This window comes from Mastigoproctus giganteus, chromosome 8, assembly GCF_048544385.1.
Source record: "Mastigoproctus giganteus isolate SK-2022 chromosome 8, ASM4854438v1, whole genome shotgun sequence".
Classification (NCBI taxonomy): Eukaryota; Metazoa; Arthropoda; class Arachnida; order Uropygi; family Thelyphonidae; genus Mastigoproctus; species Mastigoproctus giganteus.
In genome coordinates, this window is record NC_143582.1 from 53,399,301 (window position 1) to 53,426,842 (window position 27,542).

At 36.2% G+C, this 27,542-nt stretch overlaps 2 protein-coding genes across 3 annotated transcripts in view; one reads left to right on the forward strand and one right to left on the reverse strand.

The window, feature by feature from the left end:
• The window catches only part of LOC150081532 (midasin), a 1,449,634-nt gene that overhangs the window by 747,985 nt on the left and 674,107 nt on the right, over positions 1-27,542 (reverse strand). The window lies entirely within an intron of this gene.
• LOC150081533 (uncharacterized) overlaps positions 19,345-27,542 on the forward strand; it is a 72,896-nt gene continuing 64,698 nt past the window's right edge. Inside the window, exon 1 of one of the 2 annotated variants that reach the window (XM_090380051.1) lies at positions 19,345-19,689. The gene's annotated coding sequence lies outside the window, so the exon portion shown is untranslated. The remainder of the gene's footprint in view (positions 19,690-27,542) is intronic. The other variant, XM_090380052.1, reaches the window with a different exon arrangement.

Genomic DNA, 27,542 nt, shown 5'->3' on the forward strand with positions numbered 1-27,542 from the left:
TGTATTCGCCAAGTAAGACAAAACAAAATCTGGTAGGGTGAATTGTGGCAGAATATCGAAGCTGACTGAAAGATACTGTCGGATAATAAAAGGGACTGTAGCGCAAAAACGTAAAACCTGTCTCTAGTAAAACAGTTCTGCGAGTACTTCATAAAACTGAAATTTATGGCAGAGCCACTTTGCCAAAACAATCGGTACTGATGTAATTCTAGAAAGAGGATGCAATGATGTAAGGAGCATAAAAACTGGAAACATGATGATAGGAAGCATGTCATATTTTCAGAGGAATCACCAGTCACACTTTTTCCAAACATCAGGGAGGGTTTGTTTGGCGAATGTCAAAGTGCATCATCCTGATTGTCTTGGGATAACCATAAAACGGGGAAGGAGATCAACAATGGTTTGGGCAGCAATATCTTGGTACTCTTCAGGTCCTACCATCACTCTGATTGAGTCAATAATTGTCACTAGTCAATAATTGTCACTGATTACTTCTGATATTCTGAATGGCCAGGTTGATCCCATGGTGAACTGGTTCATCCCTTCACGTAGGAAACATAGTTTGCAACAAACGATGTCACGTTTCCAGATGATAACACACCAATACGCACAGTCAGATATGTCCAATCTTAGTTTGAGGAGCACGACGAAACTGAGGCTAAGCATCTCGAACGGCCTGCACAATCACCAGACTTAAACATTATTAAGTCACTGTTGGCATATTGAAGAGGAGAGGAGAAAGCAAATTTCCTCCACCTTCATCATTCAAGCAGCTTGAAACACTCTTCCATGAAGAATAGGCCAATATTCCTCTTAAGCCAGCTCACGATTTATTTGAATCTATTACATATAGAATACAAAGTTGTTTCAAAAGCAAAGGGTGGCTCAACGCCATATTAGTGCATACCAGTAATTCTTATCACAGGTGTTTCCATTATTTTGTCCACCTTTGTGTATTAGGTGGGGTTGACCCAGACCTCTGTTTATTAAACTCAAACATAATTCGCCCGCTCAAAGTGACAATAGGACCTAAAGAATATCGATATCTCGGTATTCTTTAGGTCCTATTGTCACTTCCTTGGAAAATATGGCATGCTTCCAATCAAGTGCCCAGTTTTTATCCTCCGTACACCACTGCATCATCTTTCTAGAATTACCATCAGTAACGAGTGGCTTAGCAATAGTAGCGGCTATGCCATAAATTTCAGCTTTATGAAATTCTCGCCGAATTTTGTTAGAAACCGGATTTCTGAGACACATGAAGTTCTGCAGTTATTTTTGAGGCATTAATTTTATGTTTTCGCGCTATAATCCTTTCATTATCCGACAGTCTCTTTCAGTCAGCTTCGATTTTCTGCCACAATTTGTCCTGTCAGATTTTGTTTTTCCTTATTTGGTCAAGTAAAGTAAAGTGTATTCGTGTCAAACGGCACCAAGGGTTTCCTCATCTCCGCGTAGTATACATTGTCACGTGAAACAGAACACTGTTTAGGCCAGAAATTTAAAAGTTTATGGATACTGTACATGTGTAGTGTCGTGCACCGTTGTTCATCTGGTCATTTAGCCGTTGGATCCAAATTGGGCCTTATTTGGTCAGTGTCGACATCATTTTCGATGCAGCTGCTCTGGAGACATTAAACATGTCAGGTTTTAGTCACCGATGCCCCTGCTAAACGTGCGCCAACAATATGACCTCTCGAAATCAGGCAGGTCGGTCATTTCTTCATGTATCTTCTTATATCACCTCTAAATAAACATTACCTTTTATCGTCTTTCCTTCGTAGTACTGCCTGCAACAAATAAACAAAACAAAAAAAAAATATTCATCACCACATGTTCATAAATACATCATACAGTCATTACAAAAACTACTACTTTCATATCAGGTGTTTCCATTATTTTACCCACCCGTGTTCTGCGTATGTATATGTAAAAGATCGTGACCTGGTCGGATTTGTTCATATAATCAATTTTGACTTCTCACTAATTTTAATGTCCAAACTTGATTTCCGTACTCTACATTCGGTTGATTATAATTCGGTATAATCAACACCTTCAGCTGTACACGACAGAAGTTTTGCACTTGGCAAAAGTTTTTGGTCCGTGGTGCCCGCGGAAAATTCCATAGGCTAAAATTTTTTGAAGAGACTGCTGCTGTGTATGACAAAAAGAAGTGTGTGATCGCCTGAAAAGATGCGCGAACAGGAAATGCAATCATTCAATACTTTAAAACAAATATCCACTTAACCGCTGTTCTACAATACATAAAAATGCTTCTCTAGAAAATTCAGATACAAGGCGCCGCCATTTAATTTTCTTTTCGAGCATAGACAGCAACAGACAATATACAATGGTTGTTAATGTAACCTACGTATTCAAAATAAAAAAAAAACTAAACTGAAATAAAAAAAATAATAATAATAATAAAAAACGCGTCGTGAAACAGTAAGTTTCATTTTATTTTCTTGAGATACGAAAATTAGGATGTTGATAAATATAGGCTATTCGACTTTTGAAATCTAATTTTCCCAATTTTTGGAACACAATACGTACAATCTAATAGTTACAACAGTTTCACATTTGGCTCATCGATGAAGGCCACATCCACCTAAACGGAAACGTCAATAAACAGATTATGCCTGTCTGGGCCATGGAAGGACCAGTGATGGGCATAATCGAATCAAATGATATAATTCGATTATATCATTCGAAGGATAGGAGTATAATCGAAATAACTGATTATGACTTGTCGATTATGCCGATCACTAGGAAAGACATTCAGGTAGTCGTGAAAAAATGCTTATTCTGAAAAATGCACAGAATGGTATAATGTTTCGACGGGAATTATCGGACCAATTTTTCATGAAGACACAGTGAATTCATTTAAAACAACTTTAGAATTGGATGGTTTGCCACCAACTCACCGTATCTGAACATATGCCTTACTTCTCATGGGAATTTCTTAAAAGAAAATGTGTAACAATTCACATTCTGTTGAAGAAATCGCAGATACTGTGCACAGTACCATTAACCTGAAGTTATGGAAAATTTCCATAGAAAATCTTAATTTTTTTGAAAGCATTTTTAAAAAAAAATTTCTCGTTTAGTTATTTTCAAAATTTTGGAGAATTTAAAAAGAAATGGAGAGGATAAACGTTACTCTCGTGTGACAAAACGTTTTCTTTCAGTATCACCCACACAAAAATCTCAACATTGCAAAGCACTTCCACTCACAACAAGAAGATTATACTATAACAGTATTTACATAATTTGTTTAGGGCAATGGCCTCAGTTATGAAGAAGTTAACTGACGTATAGGTTTCTGTTATAGCATCATGTTTATACGTAGCCAACTACTAAGTAGTTAAAAAATTGGCATCATTTAAGTATATTTCTTATTGTGAATATCTTCACAATGATTTGCCATGGTATTGCACTACCTCGAATAAGTAACGCTTCTCTAATAGAGAAAATTACTGTTACTTATTTCCGGCGGATACCTCCACGAAGACGGCACCGTTTCAGAGCTTACTGGCTCTTTATAGGTGGGTGGGCAGGTGTTGCAATGACAACAACCCAGTTGCGAAGTATAACTCCACAATATGAGAGATGTCTGATAGTGTATAGTAAAGGAACATTACATAAACACCAGGGTACCTGCCCACCCACCAACGAAGAGCCAATAAGCTCTCTGAAACGGTGCCGTCTGGGTGGTGGTATCCGCCGAGAATAAATAACAATAGTCTTCTCTATTAGAGAAGCGTTACTTATTCGAGGTATTGCAATACCATGGCAACTCGTTGTGAAGGCATTCACAATATGAGATATGCTTAAATGATGCCAATTTTGTAACTGCTTAGTAGTTGGTTAAGTATAAAGATGATGCTATAGCACAAACGTGTCACGTTACTATAACAGTATCTGAGAACAAGACTTACTGTACAGAATTAAAAAAAAAAAAAAAAAAAAAAAACCATATCTCTAGTCTCAAAAGAGAATAAACACACTTCACATTAGTTTTACTACTTGATATTGAGAAACGAATCAACACTGACTTAACAAAAAGAAATTTTCTGTTTATACTCCGGGACAACCAGACTGTCAGAGGAATTCATAAGCTATAGAGAATACGACAAATATCACCGTATTTAGCAGCCACGGGCTTGAACCCCTGTCACTCAAAGCATGTGTACTCACGCACTCTCTCTCCTGACCACTCGTATATGGCAGCCGTCTTCTGATTAGCTGTATATTAAATCTGCTTTACTCTTAAAATATTTTAATCGGTGTTACATAATATGCTAGATGCAAGTTTCTTCAGTGATTCATTCGGATTGGTCGATAATTTGAAATGTACAAATGAAAGAATAAAAGAAATACAAATGGGCCGAATAACAAATCCCAAGCAAGTGCACTGGAGCTGGTTTCTAGTGAACTTACCTCGTAGTTCCGACTTACGAATCAGTTATCCAATAATATGGTAACTGATGTAAAATAAACTGATTTTGAAAATCATACATATCCCGAAGTCTTTTTAAGTCAGGTGAAGAAAATTGATCTAAACCTAGTTGCGTAAACCAATGACTAGTAAACAATTTTATTGCCTCCGGGGAAATTATTAAAGAAATCATTTGGGTTGGGTGGCTCACCAAAGAAAAATAAACATTTCTGTTTATTGCCTAGGATGGTCAGGTGAAGAGAGAAGTGATAAAAAAATTTCACTGTTATGGCAGCTACACAATACAGAACGGTCCATTTTTTATGACGGTGTTTGGATTCGAATGAAATGCGTGTACGTGCGATGCAAGCTATGACGACCATAAAAAAAAATAATAATAATAATAAATATATATTTTATTATTATTTTTTTTTAACGGCACTGGAGCTTCTTGATATCCGTTATATTTTGTGTAGCAATGTGTGTCCACGGGCCAATTTGCATGTTGTGAGGGCTAAAATAAAAGAGGAATAACTCGTGAGGAAAACCTACTTCTTCCGCCTGAGATCGGCTAATTATATCCCCATTGTTAGGACTTAAAAAATTTCTCTTTTCAGAATTCGGGTCGTCGAAGGGAATGGAACCCACAGCAAGCCAGTGAAGAATAATCACCTCCAACTTACTTCAACAGACAGTGGTCAAAGTGTAATATATTGACGAATAGGTTAAATTTAAGTGTCCCTGGCTGAGTTTTACACAAAGTACATTCCCAAAGAAACCCCTAAATAGGACTGTGATCACTGTTGCAATACCTCTGGCAGTTGCTTGTCGTTATGACAGTAACGCTTATGAAGTCTCTCTCTCTAGGCAATAAAAATTTATTTCGTTTATTTAAAATTGCATCAGAATGTTCACGAACTGATATGAAGTTTTATTGTGAATACAAAATGCGTGTATCATTAACAGAATAAAACTACAGTTGTAGTCATTTTGTTATCAATAAAGCTAGAAAAATTCAATGTGAAAAACATCGGTAAGGGCCTGAACTCTAAGACAGATTTTTTTTTTTTTTTTTTAATTCATACCGCTCAGTAAACACAATTCAGTTTCGCATCAGGTGGGTTTGAATTAGCACAAATAGACAATCTCCAAAGGCACAAATATTAATAACTGTTCAAGCTGGTATCATAAACTAGTCCTTAAAATATTGATGTCGTGATTCAGCAAACTTATAAATCACATAAACTATTATTATTGAAACCCTCGTAAAAGTTGAAATTTTGTATTCTACAAAAAGATTAAATTTTAACCACAAAGCAGTACAAATGAAATCATTGAAATATGTCATACGATACGGATAAATCAACAAATTGGCTTTGATGTAGGGTTCATAATCAGATACATTTCGTATCTGTTTATATATAAGAAAAGTTTGTGAGCTGTAACTGATGCCGATCACAGTTTCACTCTCTCGGTCTGCGAAAAATCATCAGAAACGTTGTTTAAAAATATACATAATAAAAAAAAAATTAAAATTCTCGGATTTTCAAAATATTGTACTATAATTGTATCATTTCGAGTGTACAGTACTTCATGCATGGATCATCTAAATAATGCAGAGTGGTAATTCAAATTAGGAATTTCGGACTAAGACTGCTGATGAGTGGGCAGGCCTGATCGTCAGATAGCAGAAAGAGTGGGACACCCAAAACTAATTTTTTAAATGATCGCACGCCACAGGAAGTTTGAGCGAACATTCATTCAAAACCAGGTAAATAGCTATTAATGACACCGAGACCCGTTCCCATTAAACTAAATGGAGATTTTCCTAATCTCCAGGAAAGATCGTGAAACACTTGAAGGTCATGGAACACTAAAGTACCATGTACGCTGGTTGGTAAGCATTGCCTTAGAGCATGTTGACAGTTCAAAGAGATAGTACGATTTCCTCTAACTATATCTTTCAACTATCAAGAGGTGCTCTTTTCCTGAATTCACTCCAGTTAAAGTGTGGGGCAACACAACCATCAGAAAAACACATCACAGAATGCATTATTAAGGTCGAGCAGCTGATGAAGTTCATCGCCATCTCCAAACGACGCACGTCATCCACGTGCAGAGAACGGAATCATTCACCATTACAGCAGTGACACATGTGGTGAGTGGGATGTGCTCAACCAGATTGTACTGTACCAACAATGAAGTCATGTGGTGATAGCGTGGAGCCTGGTTTACGTGGTTTGGACTTGGCCCGTTGATTGTCATGGATGATACCTGAATACAGCTGCCTATTGTAATATTCTGAATAATTCTGCGTTGCTTGCATTTTGGCAATTCTTTAGAAGAGGGACGGAATTTGTATCAGCATAGTCAGTACAAATGTGGTTTTAAGAGAATATATAGTGAACCTATATTTCCATATGGAAACTATTGGGACAACAGCTAAGAGCCAGAACAAAACGTCCTAATTCATGCAGTCCAACGTCTTCCTTCCCCCCCAGCTCTTCCATCATTTTCAAACACCTCGCTCGTGATGGTCGGTTGTTTTGCCATCGCTTCAACTTGTTTTTTTCGGTGAGAGACCTCCTCTTCATACTGACACACATATTTATCATTAAAACCCTGATAAATCAAGGCATTTTCCACTGTTGATATTAATCATTTTCACAAATACTGCATTTGTTTTCATATAGTGAATGTCATCAGTAGTGACAGCTCGTCTTTCATAACACTGGAACGGTTCATTTTTCCATCGAAGGTGATGGGTAATATTTAAATAGATTGTAAGTTGATGTTTATTATTAGCAAAGTGTTTTTCACGTAATAAAAATCTCTCTCTCTCTCTCTCTCTCACGAGTCCACACATTTACTCGCCAGTTTTGTGAGCAGACGTGTGAACAAACGAAAATTTACTTAAAATCAAGCAGCGCATTGAATTAAAAAATAAATAAACAAAATGGGGGAAAAAAAAAAACCTTGTTTATTTTCTAAAAATCATTCTGCAATCATGAATGCAAGCGAAAATAGAAACGAAATTCATTCTAAGTATTGAGCCGAAAGTGGAGAGTTTAAGAGAAGCTGCAAAGGGCATTGATAAATCGAACCTCTGCTGCCGTAGAGACTTTGTAATCCTGTCATAATGTACTTATGACTTCGAAACGAAAATTTTCAGAAGCTTCGAAATATTTCGTCTCTGAGGAGTAAAGGCTGCCACCGAACCTCCTATTATCAGTTGCCGTGCAATCAGGTGTATCACAAAGAGAAGGTCGGATGGCGGTACGATTAGAACACAGCAGTAAGAAGACAAGTTGGAGAAGCATAGAAAGAATTATATTTTACTATGGGACGGGGGGGGGGGGAAGTAGCTGATAAATGAGTCTTCAAAAATAGTTTAGTCCACTTCATTCTGTTTTTATAAATACAGAAAGTGCACATTCACTTATCTATCTTTATAGAGCACTATGATCACATGTTCTTAAGTTTATTAGACGAAATATATATTAATACAGTATGCCAAAAATTTAAATAAAATAGACCGTAAAATAAATCTGAAAGCTAAATGAAATGTATATAAAATACGAGGATTACAATAACAAATAATAATAAAACTGATAATGTGTGCACATAACATTATCAACCGTGTTAATATTTGCTTTCAATTTCTAATGAGAAACTAATTTCCTCTACACTAGTCAAATGCCTTGCTTTGATATCATCATTATTGTATTTTCACCAGCGAGCTAATTAATTCATCAGTACGATCTGAGAAAGCCTTCACAAGAGTTCATTCATATTAATGAAACAGTACAAATACATGCGCCTTTAAATAGTTGACATTTCCACGAAGATAACAAAATGCCTAGAAACTCCCCTTTCAAAATAGGCATATAGAAAAATAGAATTGTGTGCGCGCGCTTCTTATTAAATTGTTTTTTTTTTTTTTTTTTTTTTTTTTTTCATTTATTTATTGTTAAAAGAATAAAATGGAATGGGGAAATATTTCTGGAGCAAAATTCATCATTGGCAATACAGGAAACCCCCCCCCCCTCCCTAATTACTGCATTCAGCAATGATCGTAACTATTAATACAGTATTCCTAGGCTGATCCCTGTATTATTTTAAGGTCTTTCCAGAATTTTTTCAGTCTGTTTTTAGAAAGAAAATAAATCTTTGTCCTACCAAATTTAAAATATATGAGTACATTGGTAAGCGACAAATTCCCTTCACGGCAGACAATGCCAGGGGATGATATGCTGAAACAGGTTAATTCTCGTAGTTATACCTATCTTATTTCAAGGATAGCCGATGTGACGCTAATTTTAATGAATGTAAAATGAATAAGCTAATGTTCTATGTTACACATTTGAATGGTAAAAGTAACTGCTTAGCCTTAATGTAATAACAGATAATTCTCTGACGCACAACAGAATATCAATAACTAGGTCCCGAATATACTGATGCTTTTTAAAAAATAAATCTATTTAAGCTGAGCCGTTATGATTTGGGTTTGTTGAATTGCAGTTGTAAAACTGGGGCCTACTCTTAAATCCCTTTTTTATAAAAATATGAACCGCACTTTTAGAGATGATTAGGCAGATGTTTTTGTAAAAGTGATGATCGCTTGTATAAAATTTTTCGGTGTTTGCTATCTCTAGGGTTCTCTGTGCCGTCTGTACTTGTACGCGATCAGTACAAAATGGAAAGCAGAGGTACTGTATACGAAGATGCACGTCTAAAGTTTATCAAGAACGGAGCGAAACAACCAGAATATCGAATTTTTATACTCAAAGAAAATAAACACCGCTGATAATACTTTTATACTGCACAAAACATTATTTCTGATGTTTATAGTTAATATGGTACAAACAATAACTATCATCAGTATTTTGTTTACCTCCTTCAAAACCAATGAGGAGGTTTCCGTTTTCAGTTTGCACAGAAAAATACTGTTGCCGATTCTGAAGAAGAAGCAATTGATGTGCCGCTAGGAATTTGTTCGCACATCGAAATCAGAGTTGTCATTTTCACTAGACCGTGCTGGTCGAGATCAACATCAGTCAAGACATTTCTGATTAGTATAAAGACTTCTTACGAAATTAGAGAGCTAACATGAAGTACCAGTGTTAGTTGGAAGATCTAATGTCGCTTCAGCTGTCTAATGGTTGAGTACAGCACTTCTTGAATTATTTGGCGGAACATCGACGATGATGCCAAATTTCCACCGAATATTGGACTTCCTCTGAAGTCTCTTTTGATGAACCCAAGGCGCCGGATCAGGTATTATGGAGAGCTGAATGGGTACTGCAAAAATCTTTGCAGTCGTTTGTCTTTCCTAGTCTGTGATAATTATTCACCTTATGGACCCTATTTAATTCACTTTACATCATTCTGAGTGAAATCGGAGCTACAGACTGCCAATTTTCATTCAGAATGATGGAAATTGGCGGTCTACAGCGAGTAAATTGAGCACTCCCCCCCCCCCCCCGCCACAGACAAATTCTTTGGTAGTGGTCTTTTTTGGCTTCTACTTAGAGCGTTATCTTCCACATGTTCCTCGCCCTCTTTAAAACGCTTAAACCATCGAAATGTTTTGTGTTCGGGATATAGCTTCATCCACATAAGCTATTCGTAACATTTTGTGTTTCAGTTGAGTTTTTTCCAACTTCACACAAAATTTGATGTTGACACGTTTTTCCATTTTGGGGTCTCTGACGGTGAAGTAATACATGATGCACAAAGCACGTCCACACGCGACAATAACGCAATCCAAACTGTTCACGAATAGCAGGATTGCCAACATTATACTTGAGTATATCTCTGGTGGTTTGCCAGGGAACTATACTCATACTGGATATTTTTATTTTATTAAAGTCTCATCACTACCTTGCCGCATTGTGTATATCATACAAGCGAAAAATTCCACGCGAAATTCAATGGAGACTTATTCAACTGGACATGTATATACATTAAATGGTTTGAATAATCCAAGAAAAAATATTAATTTCAAAGCAATAAGAAGAAAAAACTGGCTTTACTGAAAGACTTTAGCGAAGAAAAAATTTTACGATTTCAATTTATTAAGTGTACTTTCTATCACTATATAAGAAAAAATGGATTTCGAATATTAACTGTTCACAGTTTTCAGAATGATTTTTCAATGAAATAATAAAAATTTAATCTATATTTTTCCGACTTGCATTGTTCCCAAAATCAACAATTTTTAGAACTCTGTGGAGATTCCCAAACAGAGAATATTCAATAAAAATCTGTGCGCTACAACTGGCAAGACTTATTAAGAATATGAAAATTCTTAATAAGTCTGACCAGTTGTTCCGTTAATTTTGCGTCGATCATCAGTGAACACACAGTTGAATAGATAATACACGTTGGCACTATAGTATGTAAGTCGGTGATGCGCCTAATTCATTCTTTTTTTAAATATGTGTATGGGGGGTAGAGAAATTACTTCCAGTGCACTTTGCACGTAGCCGCCATTATTATTATAATGCTAAGCAGCGGAAAATTATGGTATGTTGTATAAATGTTATAAATGTTGCAGCAAGGTCATAGTGCTAAAAACTGAATGGGGGGAAAAACCCACTTTGAGGGGGAGAAATCGATTAACAACTATGCCGAATTCACCCATCCATATCCTCCAAGAATTGGTTCGATTCTTCACTGAATTTATCATATCAACCCGTCCACTTCCACAACACAACAGATGGAACCTGCAACCATCTTTACTCAACTTGAATTTATACCTCCTCGTGTGTACTTTCAGCAAGTGGAAGATGCTACACTGCTGTGCAAAATTTAAGGGCTAGTCAGGTTTTCACCTGTAGCTTCTCATAGGAGTGGCCCAGATATAGGAAAAGCATACCAAAAGGAACCTCGTGAGGTACAGAAATGATGAAGGAAACAACACCGACACAACAACCGAAACAAAATGGTACAGAGGGGGAAAAAAAAAAAAAAAAAAAAAAAAAGAGAGACAACATAGCACTGGCTGCCATGATACAGATGCATCACTGCCAAAGATGAAACAAAGGGAAGAAGTGGTCCTCAGTAGGAGATATGACTACCCCTAATGTCGATAATTCTTGTGGTAACATCGTCCATTCCTCTGTCAGCGCCAACTTCAGCTGGTGAACATTTTCTGGTGGGCGTGGACGTGCCGTTGGCGTCTCCCCAGAGCGTCTCATATGTGTTCGACGGGATTTAGATCGGTGGAACGAGCAGGCCAATCCATACGAACAATGTCCTCACTTTCCAAAAGCATATCAACAGCTGTAGTCCGATGGGTTGTGGCGTTATCATCCATAAACACGAACTCGGGGCCAATGGCACCTCGGAATAGACGCACGTGAGGAAGGATTACCCCAGTACAGTAGCGTGCACCGGTTACGGTACCGCCTTCTGGTATCTGGAGTTGTGTACGTCCATCCAAGATAACGCCTCCCCAGACGAGAACACCTCGACCGCCATATCGATGATCCCTTTCAGTGATGTTTGCGGGGTGATACCGTGTGCCAACCTCTCGCCAGATTAGCTGACGTCCAGAATCGCTGCTGAGACTGAATCTACTCTCATCAGTAAAGAGTACCTTAAGTAAAGATTTTGTGGTTGTTACCTTTAGAAATAGTGTTGGTCCTTAAGTTTTGCACACCAGTGTATTAACATTCAGCTTACTCAATCCATTCAAGACTTTAAACACCTCAGTCAGATCTCCTCGCAGGTGCCTAGTCTTGAAACGCTACAATTTGCAGAACTGAAGCCTTTATAGCTAACAGCACCCTTCTGTTCCCTTCACCAGTCTGTTTGCCCTTCTCTGCACCCGTTCCAGCAGTTCTACATCCTTCAAAGTGATGCCTCGAGACATGTATACAGTACTCAAGATCTTGTTGCAGAGATCTTAACCAAACTGCCAACATTTGTATCATCTGCAAACGTAGACATTAAGCCTGATATACCTTCATCAATATCACTAATAAATATTGAAAACAACAATGGGTCCAGCTTACAAAAGCGATTACCTAGCAGAACTCTGAAAACTGAAATTTCTTTAATTGGAAGAATTTAATTCCTTTTTTTGGGGCGTTAATAGTGGTGTTATAAACATATGCAGATAAAGTCAAATTTAAACGTGCTCATATAAAAGAGGGATAAAAAATTACAAGATCAAAAAACTAGACCTTGAAAAAATCAGAAAGCCATCTCAAGCAAACACATCTCAAAATTAATGTAAAAAAATTAGCGCAAATAACTTTCGCGGAAATGATTCTGAACACATATACATGTATAAATGGGAGGCACGTGAAAATTAAACAACACCCTACTGATCTCGAATCATATGGAATGGTAAGTTCACATTAAAAAAAATACATATAACTTAAGAGGAATACCAAAAACTTAGATGATATGCCCTACTTAACAAGATGTCTGTATAAACGTTTAGCGATGATGGTGCAATTATCTGGTCTTAGCACACTATTTTAAAAACAGAAGCTGCCAATTATTGCGTTAATGTGGCTAACAAAGTCACTAACCAACCGGACATCATTTCCACACACCTGGGTGTTAGTCACATTCGCAGATGTTCAAATGCCTATCCATAGTCAGGCATATCTGCAATTAACAAATGCGTTCATTTTTAAGTCGCTTGAAAAATGCGAATCTTGTTAGATTTCATTTTTCAATACGATATGCAATAGATATGCTTAGTGCTACTCGTCTAGTCAGTGACGAAATGCAAGTGGGTAGTTACGATATTTAATTATAACAACTTCATATTAGGCTACGAACGTTTCAAATCAAAAAGTGTTTATACATAAATTTTGAATCATCCTGTAATATATTTTTAATAATATTACCGTTACGATAATGGATTTGTTTCTGTGAGAATGACACGAGTTCAATTAATTCATCCTTTTTTCTAATTTTCTTTCTGAAGAAATTCAAATGCAAATTCGAAATAAGTGAAGCGGCTTTCTTTCTACTCTGATATCCCCACTACAGCATTACCTAATCATTTCTCCTTGCCTAAATACACACGATGGCAATTAATAAACAGTACAACGAAAGGTTTCTCGTTGCCACCCTTTTACAAAGTAACTCGGTTTTATGGAACATCCACCCGATACACACTACTCAAGATTCTGAATGATCACGAAGGTTTGTAATGACACTTTAAAGTTATTGATATTATGCTCTTCTCGAGAATCCAAAATGTTACAGCGCTTCCCTGAAGTATTGTAAACATCTCACTACAACAAGAATGTTCTGGGTATAAGTAAAGGGCGTACTGCTGCAGCAACATAAGAGAAATGCTTCGATACCTTGGAGACTGATAAAACTTGCTTCAGCGAAACAAGACTGGATTCAACACTAACGTTATATGAATAACCGTTCGAACGATGCTGTATGGATAATATCCACCAAAAAACAACCCCTCCTACTATAGAATTCCAACTACAGAATTGCACAACTGAAACAAAAAAAAATTAATGGAATCTACGGTCCAAATCTTTTGGCATAACGAGTTTTAATAAAACTCATCATACTGAAATAAAGCTTCAGAACAGGAAATAGAAAATTTTAATAGAGCTTTAAAAGAGTAAATCGAAAAACACCCATCAAGGTATTGTATAGCCCTCTTGAAAAGTGAACTGTAACTCTGGTTTCAACAGAATTGTAAAGACGAGTAGTTTAAACTGGCAGTGCTTCATAGCAGGCCTCCGAAACGCACTGGATCGGAAAATATATTATCCAGTACTTTGAGATAAGCATACACGATGATCTCATAGTCCTCTCCTACTTTGCACATTTGGAAGGTGGGCTAATAATAATAAGCAATGGAGGGAAATCAATTCAAAAAGCAAGGGTTTCCGCCACGAAAGATGGAGTGAGTCGTAAAAAGGATTGATAGCATTTGGCTGGTATAACGGTCATCCTGCTAAAGAAGCAGAATTTGCTGTTTTTCCAGAAGGAGCGGAAATAAGTTGTTAAGGGTTAGTGTACGTCGAAATTCAGAAATCGGAGACAGAATTGTGGTCTCAAGTCCGTGATAGTGACTGGTGACGAATATCGCGCTTAACACACGAAAAACGATTTCAAACAAGACAAGAACTGCATCAAACGTTAACCAAGGACTTCACCAGCCAATTTCTCAGAAAACACTGCGAATAGAATTGCATCACATGGATATCTGCAATAGAGCCCACGAAATCGACTAATGTTGATAACTGCATATATTATCTATGTATATACCTAGAATGAAAAGGCCCGAATATGGGTTAAATGGGATAAAATTGGATTGCTGATGTGGGCTGATGAATCCTTTTGCCTATACCCTATGATGATGTTTGACATTGAATTCACAAGAGAAGCAATGAGGCATTTCATCCAGACTGTGTACAAGGCATCGTTCAAGCTGGTAATGGGTAGTCGATTTGGGGAAGTTGTAACTGTTATGAACTGAGTTTCTAACAAATATTCTGGATGATCAGCTTGTGACTTTTGCTGAATATTTAAGGGACACTCATGATTTCCAGGAGCACAACTTTCCGGTTCACAGGACTTCTACTGTTTCAAACTGGAAGGATGAACACGAGGAAATGATACGGCATTTAAACTGGCTGGCTAAGTCACTAGATTTAAATCTTACAGAGAACTTAAGGGACTATCTTGCACGGAAAGTGAAAACATAACAAAGCATCCAGGAAATCTAAATGAATTATGGGCTCAAATGTTTCAGAAAAGCCTAACATTGATATAAACTATTTAAGATATCTAGCTGAAATCGTACCAATAAGATTTCATGAAAATGGAATAATTGTGACCCATACTTTAGTAGGGTTCAAAATTATTAATTTTAAATTTACACTGGTGACAAATTTTTTTCGTTGTCCGTATATGATACGAGTATTTTGTCTTGCTTAATTTAATGTTGTGTAGGTATCAGCATGTGTCCGTAACTGCGTGTATTCTTCAATCATTTTGCTATTTTCTGGAAGAAAAACTAGTTTCCGGATATCAAAAAACCATTCAACCCAAGCCTGAACCGACCGACTAACTCAGTCACGTTGTGAAAAATTGCAGTGGTGAGGGGGGGGGGGGATCCAATGAGAAATACTTAGGAGATAAGTCACAGCAAAGCTAATGAAGACAATGAAAACTTGTAATTGCTAATTCAACCAGTAAATTGCACTACGAAAAAAAATATATATAAATAAAATAAAATAAAATAAAATAAATAAATAAAAAAAATAATAAATCAACTGGATCATTTGATGATTTTCAAGAAAATCAGGCAACAATACGTCAAATATCAGGCCAATAAACTGTTAGATTCCATAAAGCTTATTCAAGCTTGCACAAAACTCGTGGTGCGAAACCGATGGTGGATGAACAGAACGAGAGACACTGCAGAGGCTTGTGCGGACCAACAAAACGATCACCGTGGCAACTGACCGCAGGGAGCAACGACAGACTTTCCCCTCAAGGGGTGAAAAATCTTTATTTCCAAACCGATCCACGGAATATAGGTAGACAAACTTTAGTGAACAAATGAAGTGAAATGCCCAAGCGAATGTAGGCTGAATTTGTTAATGGTGCCTCGTGTCTAAAAAAAAATATTAAATGACGTATAGTAAAAATACATTAAAGAAATAAAATAATTTTAACAAGACAATGTTTCTGTTTCTAACAAAGCCACTTCTCATTTTAATTAATGACTCGGTTAATTAATTACTCATCGTGCTAACAGAGTCTCTCCTCTCACAGACGTTCTATTTCTGTGCATGCATTTTCTATAGATACTTCCACGGGAACTGTTCTGAATTGGCTTCTCTCATTCCCGCTCTCTCTTCCAAACCAGTCCGAACACATGCAGCAACCTGTCAACATCCTTTTATTGTCCAGTTTCAAACTCACAGAACCAACTTTTCTCCTTCCTCGTTTATTCATGCAACTTCCGTTTTCTGGAACAACCTTCCTTCACAGCGGACAAGTTAGTGCCATTGCATCATATTTGTGCGTAGTGAACTACCGAAGTAGATACAGTACATTGACATCATTTTAATTATTTCTTCATACGTATTTCCTGAAAATTATAATCTACAGAAATTAAAGTCTAATGTCAACAAATATCTTCTTTCATCTTCTCAACCTTCAGCCCATGCACGGTACTAAGTACTATAGGTTCTAATACCTCTCGTGTTTGGGGTTTTCAAAAAAAAAATTTTTTTAAATAAATAAAAATTTCCTGGACTGGATCTCGTGGTGCTGTAGAGTAGCCTTCCAAAAGTCATGATTTTTCACCTCGCGATTTCAGTTGGGATGTCTGGATCAGAATGTCTAATAGAAACCTTGATACAGACATCCACAGGTTAATCGCCTTTAATGATGAGGCGACTTTCCTCCACAAGTGCAAAGTCGCGTCAACACCGATGTTTTGAAATATGAAAAATACGCCAGTAGTTGGCGAGCATGAATGTGAAAGGTATAAGGCGAATGTTTGGTGGGCTGTCACAGATGCAGAATCCTCTTCAATAAACTTCACTCCCAGGCCATCGCGAATTTTCCAACATGAAAGCAATCACCTTACTACGCTAATGTTATTCGTGATTATTTCCACTGTTTCCAAAACGGAAGACGTGGGCCTCTGCAATGACCTCCCCACTCTACTGATTTGACATCACGCGATTACTGGTAGTGGAGCATAGTAAAGGAATGAATTTATGACAAGAAAGCGGGAATACTGAGAAACTCAGAAGAAAATATTTATGATGTGGTGACATTTATTCTTTCAAAATTGTGCATCAGGACATAAGAAGCAACCTACATGTACGGTATTTTAGAATAATGATGAGTTAGTGAATTAGAATAATGGTGAGCAAACTGAGACCTGTGCATGATTAAATCGCGAATAAGTAATTTTAATATGTGTATACAACACTAAATGTATTCTTTATTTGTGTCGGCATTTTTTTTTTTTTTTTTGGCATATCCTATATGTTTTATTTAAAAAAAATATCACTGTGCGTACCTTGTCTCATAAAAGTACAGTAGAACTGGGATAAAAAGTTTTCCAAGGGAGTGTAAATTTAGAACTTCTTACGAGAGAAAACTCCTTAGAAGGGAACATTCACATACCCTTAAGGTTATGAAATTAATATTTCATAACCTTAAGGGTATGAAATATTAACTAAACAAATAAAAATATAAAAGATACATATACACAAGTCAAAGACCATTTTTAAGTACTATTTCAGAATTTATAAATATTTTACTCTGCCTGTGGGAAACATTTTTAAACTGAGAATTTCTAATTGCTTAACATTCTGTTCATTAAACTCACTATCAAAGTTTGAAGAATGAGCTCCTATGGAGTTTCAACATACCTTTAAAAGGTCACAACCATCAGAACTTAACGCGGTCAATGTATCCAATTATGATATCAATGAAGTCAATTGCAATATGTCACTTCCGTTATATCAAAATGTTTATACTAAAAGGGTTTTAGCGCTAAAGGCCACTGACTACGGAAAATACACTAATCGAACAAGTTAGTGCGTAGTAGCATTTTAGTTCGTAGTAAATCAAATAAGTAGATGAAATGGCATCGTTTTTGTTTTATTTCATATTGTGAATGCTTTCGCAATGAGTTGCCCTGATATTGAACTACCTTCGACAGTGGATTCTCGAATAGGTAACACTTCACCAATGGCTTCTCGGCGGATACCCCCTGGGTGGTGGTATCCGCTGAGAATAAGTAACACTAGTCTTTTCCAGTGGTGAAGCGTTGCTTATTGGAGATAGTGCAACATCAGGGCACCTCGTTGTGAAGGCATTCATAATATGAGATGTAAAAAACGATGCCATTTATGACGAACTAAAATGATGCTATGCACTAACTTGTTCGATTACCAAAATTATTGTTTTGTATTTTTTAATATAAAAATAAAGAATTTCTATATTTAAAAAAAAAACGTATTAGGTGGGAAAACGTCATTATAATAATACACCGTGTATTCTTTATCACATACTTTTTATGCGGAAAGCTTTCTACCAGAGAAACTTCTTATGCGGGAAAATATACATTAAAATATATAGAGTTGAAATTGGGAATTAAGAAACCAAACCTAGTACAGGGAGAAAACTTATTATGCGGAATTTCTTATCCGGGTTCTACTGTGTATGCTAAAATGCTATTCCTCTGATATAATTGCTGCTATATTTATGCACGCACGCACGCATACACACCGTGAATCTTAATCTGACTAAGCCATTAATCTGATAAAAGTAATGACATACGTTCGCCTGAAAATACAGTGACAATAAAAATTTAAATAAAAAAAATAAATAAATAATCTTTTTTTTTTATTTAAAGCAAAAAGTAAAATAAAAACTGCTGTTTTTTGAATATATTGACGTCAAAAACAGATCTGAAGCATAAAGACTGCATCTTTTATATTTATTTTAGGCAGCTTAATTATATATCAATTTAAAAACGATTTTATCATTTATATGATGGCGCAAATATTACCGAATTCAAAGTACAGAGTAATCATTAACATCAGAGAAATCGCAAAAATAACAAATAAATAAACAGAAATATACCGCCATTCAGCCAATCTATAATAGTCCAAATCATTAAGATTCTAGTGCGCTCAAGCTTAAGAGAAAATTTCTCCACACCTAGGATAGGTAACAAAATGACCAAAATTTTCTGGCTGCGCTGCAGTGCAAAATATCGTTGACGGCATTTGGGAGCGGCTACAGAGCGTCTCCAAGCCAATATTAACAAGCTACTTCTGATCTCTTCTCCCTTTTCCCCCCCTCTGTTGCTTGCCGTAGCCTCGGCCGACGCATTCTCTACCTATTCACAAAGCACGGCTACGGGCTCCGCCGGAAACCAATTGGAAGCGCGAGGGATGCGGCAGGAGCAAGGATGCCAAGGTTGATGTGAAGGAACACTACTCCGTTCGCAGTGGGGAGCGCGCTTTGGAATCGAGACGTACGGGGACTCACGGAACATCTGGATGAAATGAGAGACAACTAAAAGGGATGTGTGGCGTGTTCGACATATTGACCCTGCCTCCTGGAGATCTGACCCCTTCCATTAACCGTCTGGGGTAAGTTATGACGGTTTACAGACAGCAGAAACTTACCGCAGCTGACGGATACTAAGGATGAGGAGATAAGTGGGACAGCCATGCCTAACGTCCACTAAACTGTTCCAGGGTAAGGAGGTACGGTTAGTTGGTTGCAATTACCATGCATGCGAAATGACTTCCTCTTATGTACATTGTTTTAACTATTTACGTGTAAATTTATAATACAAACGTCTTATCCTCAAAAGTAAAATGTCGGCCAAGTGACTTCGAAAGTAAAAGATTAAAGTAAGAATTATGTTTGAAAATATATTAACAGTTGCAGTTGAAACTTCATTAAGCAAAAAGCGAATTCTAAACAGAGAATAGTGAACATGAAAAACAAGAACTATCTTGATTCTTGGCAGCCAACCAACAAGTAGCACAAACAGACAAATACTACAATATTATACAGAAATTCATGCACTAACACACGCACATCCTAAGGCGCGTGCAACACACAGTTGGCGCGAACAACATTGTCAAAGGCGTGACTGCCACCTAACCTGTCGCTGCACCGTGGCCCAAGATCTGAACTGCGGTGACGCGAGCAGGAAGATTTATCAGTCGTTCCTAACAACTGAAGCAACGGATGGCAGGCGGTGTGCGGCATCACGTTTTCCATACCGCCACTTCCGCTAGTAATTTCACTCGAAATGTGTAAGACCGGAGCGGAATAATAGGGCTGCAGTAACCCCATGACCGGTCGATTGCCTGTTAGGAAGAACAGTTAAATCTAATCAAGGATGGTAATCGCCGGTGCACCACATTCCCGTCTAAATTCATGCGATTGAAGTAGGCGCACGAAGGGGTAATTTTATAGCTGGGCCGGAAGAAGACCTTCCGTAATACAATTACAACAACAAAAGGCGGAGACATGTAGAAGAGGGATAATTAGCGCTTCCATCGCAGATTTTAAATATAACTGCACGATTTTCCACAGGTTTTAATTTATACTTGCATTAAAAACATTGAAGATTGAGAATAAGCATTTTTTATATTTTCTTCTAAAATTTTCGTCATGCAACGAATTAATCAATTAGTATAATATTAAGGCTTCTTAGATCTTTTGTTGGTTATTGATGATAACTGAGAAGAATTAGAGAGGAATAAGATTTAACTAACTACAGCGCATATAAAATTTAAATAACCCCGAAAACTTAGTCGAACACAAAGTTAATCTGTAATGGAGTCGACATCAAAAGACAAATTATATCGTCTGTCAATGACAATTTTAATCTGCATAGGAGAAAAGGAACAAGAACGGAACTATGAAAGTTATATCAATAGAGATAATACAGATATTCAAAAAGGATTATTACTCACAACCCATTTTTAAAATTTTTCAGAAAATTTTCCTAATTTTTTCCCTTCGGAGTTTGTTGAATTTCACAGGTGATCCGGTTCTTAATTATAATCATCCTCTAAGTACTCGAAGGGAAAAAAAAAAGTATGAATTGCACTTTGGGGAGGGGTGGAAATTAAACAAGTGTGATAATTCAGGTAATGGCGGTCGCCAATTGTATGATTCTCTAACATTTGGATTCAGTCTTTACAGTGTTCAATTCAGTGTGTAACTGCATTTCTGTGTTCCGTTAACGGCGTTTATGTTTAACGAAATAGGCAGGTGATTTCTCAATCTAGAAAATAAGTTTTATAAGGATATTAAAAACAACTCTGGGTAGAAAGTGAAGATGTAAGTATAAAGTTTATCTAGATGAAGGCGAGACCTTTCTGCTGAGAAAGGATCCTAACCACAAACCATGGAGAAATCGGTAGACTTCGTCGGGAAATAGTGAATAACAATGCGAAAAGGGAGGATACCAAAAGCAATATCGAGTTCTAATGTTCGAAGGGCAAAAAAGGCTCAGGGGGAAACTGATGGTACTTTCGCATACTGTTTATAATTTACACAGCACAGTTTTTTTTTTATGGGGTGTCATTTTCACCTGAGTCAGTCATGGTGGCGTATTCAACAGCTGGGCATTTCAGAAAAGTGCAGAGACAATTCTTCTGAAATTGGAAACTGGCAAGCGTAGAGAGTTGGTCTGCCACTTCTGGATCCTGCACGTGTCACTTCAGCCATCTAAGAGTCGCGTATTTGCTCGAACATTGATTGGACTGACAAATTTTCACCAAATAGTTGGGTTTCCTCTGAAGTATCTTCCGAGAGGGCAACTAGTGCACAAAGTTCGATAAAGAGTTCACCAAAGCTCATCTTAATACGTTTATGTTAAGGCATATTCAACAGGATATACATACATTGTAGCGTTAAATGGCTTGAATATTAATTTCTCCGATATACAGTTTTTAAATATTTTGAATATTTTTTGTTTAAATTTTGATATTTCGTTTTATTTAATTCTGTTACCAAATAATTATTCACATCCATCTACAGTACTTCCATAACCATCCCCATATTAAACCCCTGTCTTTAAACTTTTTGTATACATTTTTCCTTTTAGTGAAATTTCTTCCCTCCAAATATTTAGAAATGATTTAAACTGAAAGTACAGGGGTTTATGTACGCATGCCTTCGTGTTTACTACTGCATTACTAGGAACATGACATTTTAACTTCTCACGATAGTTTGTAGGAATGAGTCAAGTCTTCCAAGTAATAACTCTCGAAAATGAATAATTGGTTGGGAACGATATTTTTTAGATGATAACAAACTTCACCCTCTGTTGCCACGTGAAAAGGCTGTATAAATAGATGACTAAAGTAAAAATCACAGTGATAAAAACCGTCATTCAGAGTCACTTGAGAATTACCTCATCTACCTGGGTTTAATACATAGGTAGATGAAATAATTATACAGATGAGGTCTGTACATTGCGTGTGTTCTCTAGTCGATCTGCCTATTTTGCTGGACAAAAAAAAAAAAAAAACAGCTTTCCATGAGATAGAAACCTCACTATCATCGCCTCAGAGGCGACTAACTCGGCCACTGAGTGAAAAAAAAAAAAAATAAATAAAATAAATAATAATAATAATCCATAAACGTTCCTCGCATTATTGATTCTGAATTCTGAAGTAACAGAAGAACCTGATATTTCACAGCCTCTCAGAACATTTACATGGCAGAAAATGTCTGCAGCTTTTAAATCAATTTCTGAGGGGTTGGCAATCATTGAAGAAGACGCAAATACTGAAAGAATTGTAAAAGTGACGTTTATGACTGTCTAGCAGGCTACAGTGAGATTTTTGAAATAAAAAAAAAAAAAAAGAAAAAAAAAAGAAAGAAAGAAAAGAATCTAACTGTGCAATCTTCTATAAAAACCCAGCTGTTTCTTCATTATCAGACGCCCTTCCATCTACCTCATCTGCACCTAGTATCACTTAGGTGGAAAATATTGAACTCTGATGAAGATATTGACGAATAAAAGTTGAATACATATGTATGTATAGTACATATATTATGTTAGTACTCATTTTCTTTTCTTTATTTATATTTTGTAACTCTATGTTTTTAATTAAAATTAACAAATACAATATCTTGTGTTTTTTTTTTTTGTTGTTTTTTTTTACGTTACGTATCGTATACGATAAACCAAAACGCATATATACATTATAATAAAACGTATTGTATAGATCATTCAATGTTTAGTACATTGTTTTAATGCTTTAAAATGGCTGCTAATTTATACGATACGTATCGTAAAGCTCAGGGATGTAAGATCCGAACAAAACATATAACGAACTTGGAACGGAACTCGTTCGTAAACCGAGAGTTGCCTGTACTGTAATGGTTTGTCATGCTGTTCATTCCTCTTAGCCAGAGGGCACGTAGGGCCAGGCCCAAGTAGGGAGGTCAAGTTCTCTGGCAGGGCGAGTCCCGGGGTGCACATGATACCAGAAGTCACCGCTTTAAAGTGAAATTTACAATCGATTAATCTGTTATGCGAAATTTGCCAGTTATTCCCTTTACTTCATAATGTACTTCATGGTATTATCTTTACTAATAAAATGAACGAATGTGCTTATCTCTATAAACTTCTTAAGTCTATATCATGGGCAAAGGTTTCATCGTTTCTCACTTTTTAGTTGGTCTTTATGTACTTTTAAATTGAGATTACGTATTAGCATCTTTCTTTTGATTAACCTCCCCAATAAAATATTAGGGGAGGTTAATATTAGGGGAGTCTGTTTATATTTACTGAATCTAGCAATTCAATTGGGAATGATTTTGCCTAACACAATGTAAATGCTAATAGTTTTCTGGTCATTAGGATTATTTTATTCAAACGCATAGCTTCCCACCGATGAGGTGCCAGTTAGTATAGAAACAGCTGTCTGGAAAGTGAAAATTTTCAATAATTTTGTTAATGGTTATCTTTCAACAACCTGGATATTCATTTGGTGTTTCTTTTAAATATTAGGGGAGTCTCGAAAGTGGCACATCTAAAAGGTATATGAAGAAGAAATAAGGCTAACATAATTAAATAAAACAAATAGTGTTGCAGGAAGCATTTACAACTTTTCTTTTTCACAAAAAAAAAAAAAACCCTATATATATATATATATATATATATATATAGTCCCCCCCACTGATAATCCTTTCCTCAAATAAATAAAAATGCAATAAACTTTAAAGAACTAACCATAACATTACGACTTTCATTTGCTTGCCTGGATATATTAGAATAAATATATATGAAATACTTGGCTTCCATCTCTTCCAACCATTTAAAAGCGATAAATCATGAGTTTACATTTAATAATTCATGTGGCACCGAACTGCACTGCTTATTCTACTACTGTTGGCAACAATTCAATAACTGATGGGAAAACTCATTTTCTGAAAGGCCACTCCATAAACTCAATCCATCTCATATGTAAGAATCCACTGGGGCACAAGCATAGTTAAGAAACGAGTACATGCTAACAAATAATCAAAAATCAACGGGTAGAGAAGTTGACTGACAGATGGCAAGAAGACGAATAAGAAGAGAGGGGGGAAAAAATCAGTTCTCTCAGCATTTATCCTTAAAATGGTGTCAAGAAATAATAACGCTGGCCCCCCACTAGTTAGAATTTCTGGTATACAGTAAAAGATCCATTTAAGAAGCGCCTGTTATGAATGAATGCCAACACTGAAGAATAAATCATGAAGAAAAGCATCGCAATTTTCCTCTTTATTCATGCATGATGAGGCTTGTTGATAAATAATTTTATCCCACATTTCACCTTTTAAAAACGTAATAAAAGGTGAATATTATAATTTCAGAAGTATGATCAATATTTTAAGCAGTGTGTGTGTGTGTGTGTGTGTCAATTATAAAAATATATGAACATGAAAGATCATGAAAACTGATAAAAAAAAATATGTATGGAGAACACCAAGAAACAGTGCGCGCCAACGTGCAGATACTGATTCCGTTAGGATACATATTTAAAAAGCAATAGTACCGAAGGAATAAAACTGTAACTAAAATATAAATGAAGAATATGCGAGTCACATGGCGGTTAAATAAGAATACATCCAAAGAAAATTAAACTATAAATGGCAGCGTGAGCGGCACAATAGAATCATAACTTTCCATGTAACATAAAAAATATATACTGTATTATAAACATTTATTTATTATTTTTTAAATTAGTTACTTTATTCTATGAAAACGTTTATTCAGATGTCGGGAATATTCAGGACGACTACTGAGAATTCAAATACCAGAAATATGGATTATTCTCAAGCTTTAGTTCCAAGACGTACTCCGATTGGTAAAAGGAGTGTGCTTGGAAAAACTGAAGGGTTCCCCTAAGCCAGCAGTTCTCAATATTTTTTTTTTTTTTTTTTTTTATCAGCGAGCCAATATTGATGAAAATACAGTGGAAATTGTGGGTGGACCGTATATTGGGTTAATGCTGTGATATCACTGATATGTATATACGTTGCACAACATACATAATAGAAAACAACACCTCAATAAATTTAGATATAAAAACGGCAGCGGGCCGCATACAAAAAGCTTACGGCCACAGATGGCCCACTGCCACACTTTGTGAATATTGCCACACTTTGTGAATTTTTTTAATCAACCTAGGGCCTGCCCTAGGTTGATTAAAAAAAATAATAATAATAAATACTTCTTAGCAAATTGTTGTTGTTACTGCAAGAAGGTTACTCTGGTCTGGTGTTTATCGTATGCATATTGAATGTGTTCTAAGATGGCCTGTTATTATTTAATCAGTTTAAAGGACACGATTTCGTAGCTAGAGAGACTAAAAAAGTAGCTTTAAAGCGAATTAGTATTATAATCTTGAGTTTACCGCCTGATTTGAAAGAACTAGAATGATGACGATTCTCCCTACCCACATTCATTTTTAACAGGAGGAATTACCTTTGAATTAAAGCTAAATGAATTATGCGCAACCTCCACTAATTCAACTCTTCACCAGCTACACATATTCATGACATTACAGGTGGTTCCTAATACACATATTTGCTGATGGATGAGGAGGAGTGATGGAAGCTTTAAAAGGAGAGGATTCGGTTATTGCATAAATCATTCCCCCTTGATCGCCTGTCCTGGAAGTGCTGTAACAATAACATCTTAATTAATGCTCTTTCTCTCTATCTTTCAATCTGCTTGCGCCTACTGAAAATACAATTTTCACAATACTTTTGGTTCAGCAATAAGAATTCCTTAATGCATCCCAAGTAAGGCATACTAAGCGAATGTAAATTGTTCCGTTATATAGCATATGCGCAGTGAGAATTACAGTCAAGGCAGCATGCGGACATCTAGCCATTAAGTAGAAAGAAGCACGCGGTAGTAATAGTCGTAATCAATCAATCTGACGTTAATACAGAGCTGAACTAAATTAGGAGGAAAATGTCCAAAATTAATCAATTCTGCTTGCTCAAGGAAAATCCTTTGACACAAACCAATTAATAATTTAGAGGGGATTTTTAATTTTATTTTTTAATTACAAATGGAAAAATTCTGAAAGTGGCGTATGTCCATAATAAAATGCAATAGAAAAATACAATCGAACGTCCAAGACGTTTACAAGACTAATTCTACAACCAGAAAGTTCAAAATTATCATTCATCCCACAGATGTAGATAACTGATAATGATTCTGTAGATAACTGACACTGATTCGCTCCCCGAGCACTTTGAAACCTTCCATACATTTTTCAGCATAACTACTCCCACTCCCTTCTCTTCATATATATACCCCCCCCCATATATTTACTACAATTTACACATTATACATTTAATAATAATTAATAATTTAGTTAATTATTATGCATTTACAAACCCATTCTTGGATTATGGTTGCTCCCCTCGAGTTATGCAAATACAAGCACGAATATATATACTGTATATCATTCGAAAGGCTTTGACGAGGTCTAGTTTATGATATTGATTAGAATTAAATTAATTTTAATTATGTTATTACATAATTGAATGAGGCACATGATGAGGCACTTGAAAGAGCGTCCTGCAAGTCGGCCGCGTGGGTATTTCTCAATGAGTAAACGGTTGGGTGAATCTCAATGAGTGTTTTAACCGATTTATTAAAACAAATTATATGAATTATGTGATTTAAAAAGTTTCGCACAGGTATGTCTTTTATTGGTACACAGAATCAAATCCACCTGCGAGCGCTATTTTTTATTCCTTTTTTACTTTCTTTTTGTTTTTTGATAAAAAAAAATTGAAGCATTTATAAATTAATGACATTATGAATATGGATGAAAGAGAGCTTATCACTGGGAATAATGCTTCAAGGATTAAACTGATAAGAAAAATTACGTAAATTAATGCAAAACTACTAGTTTAAGGAAAATGATAACATTTTGGAATTATTTTGAAACACTGAATGCAGAATCTCTCCGTCAGAATTTCAGGGCCGCTGTGTTAGAACTTGGCCAAGTTCATTTATTTTATATGAAGAACTAGTGAAACTAAAGGATTTTGGATATTTCGCTGATACAGC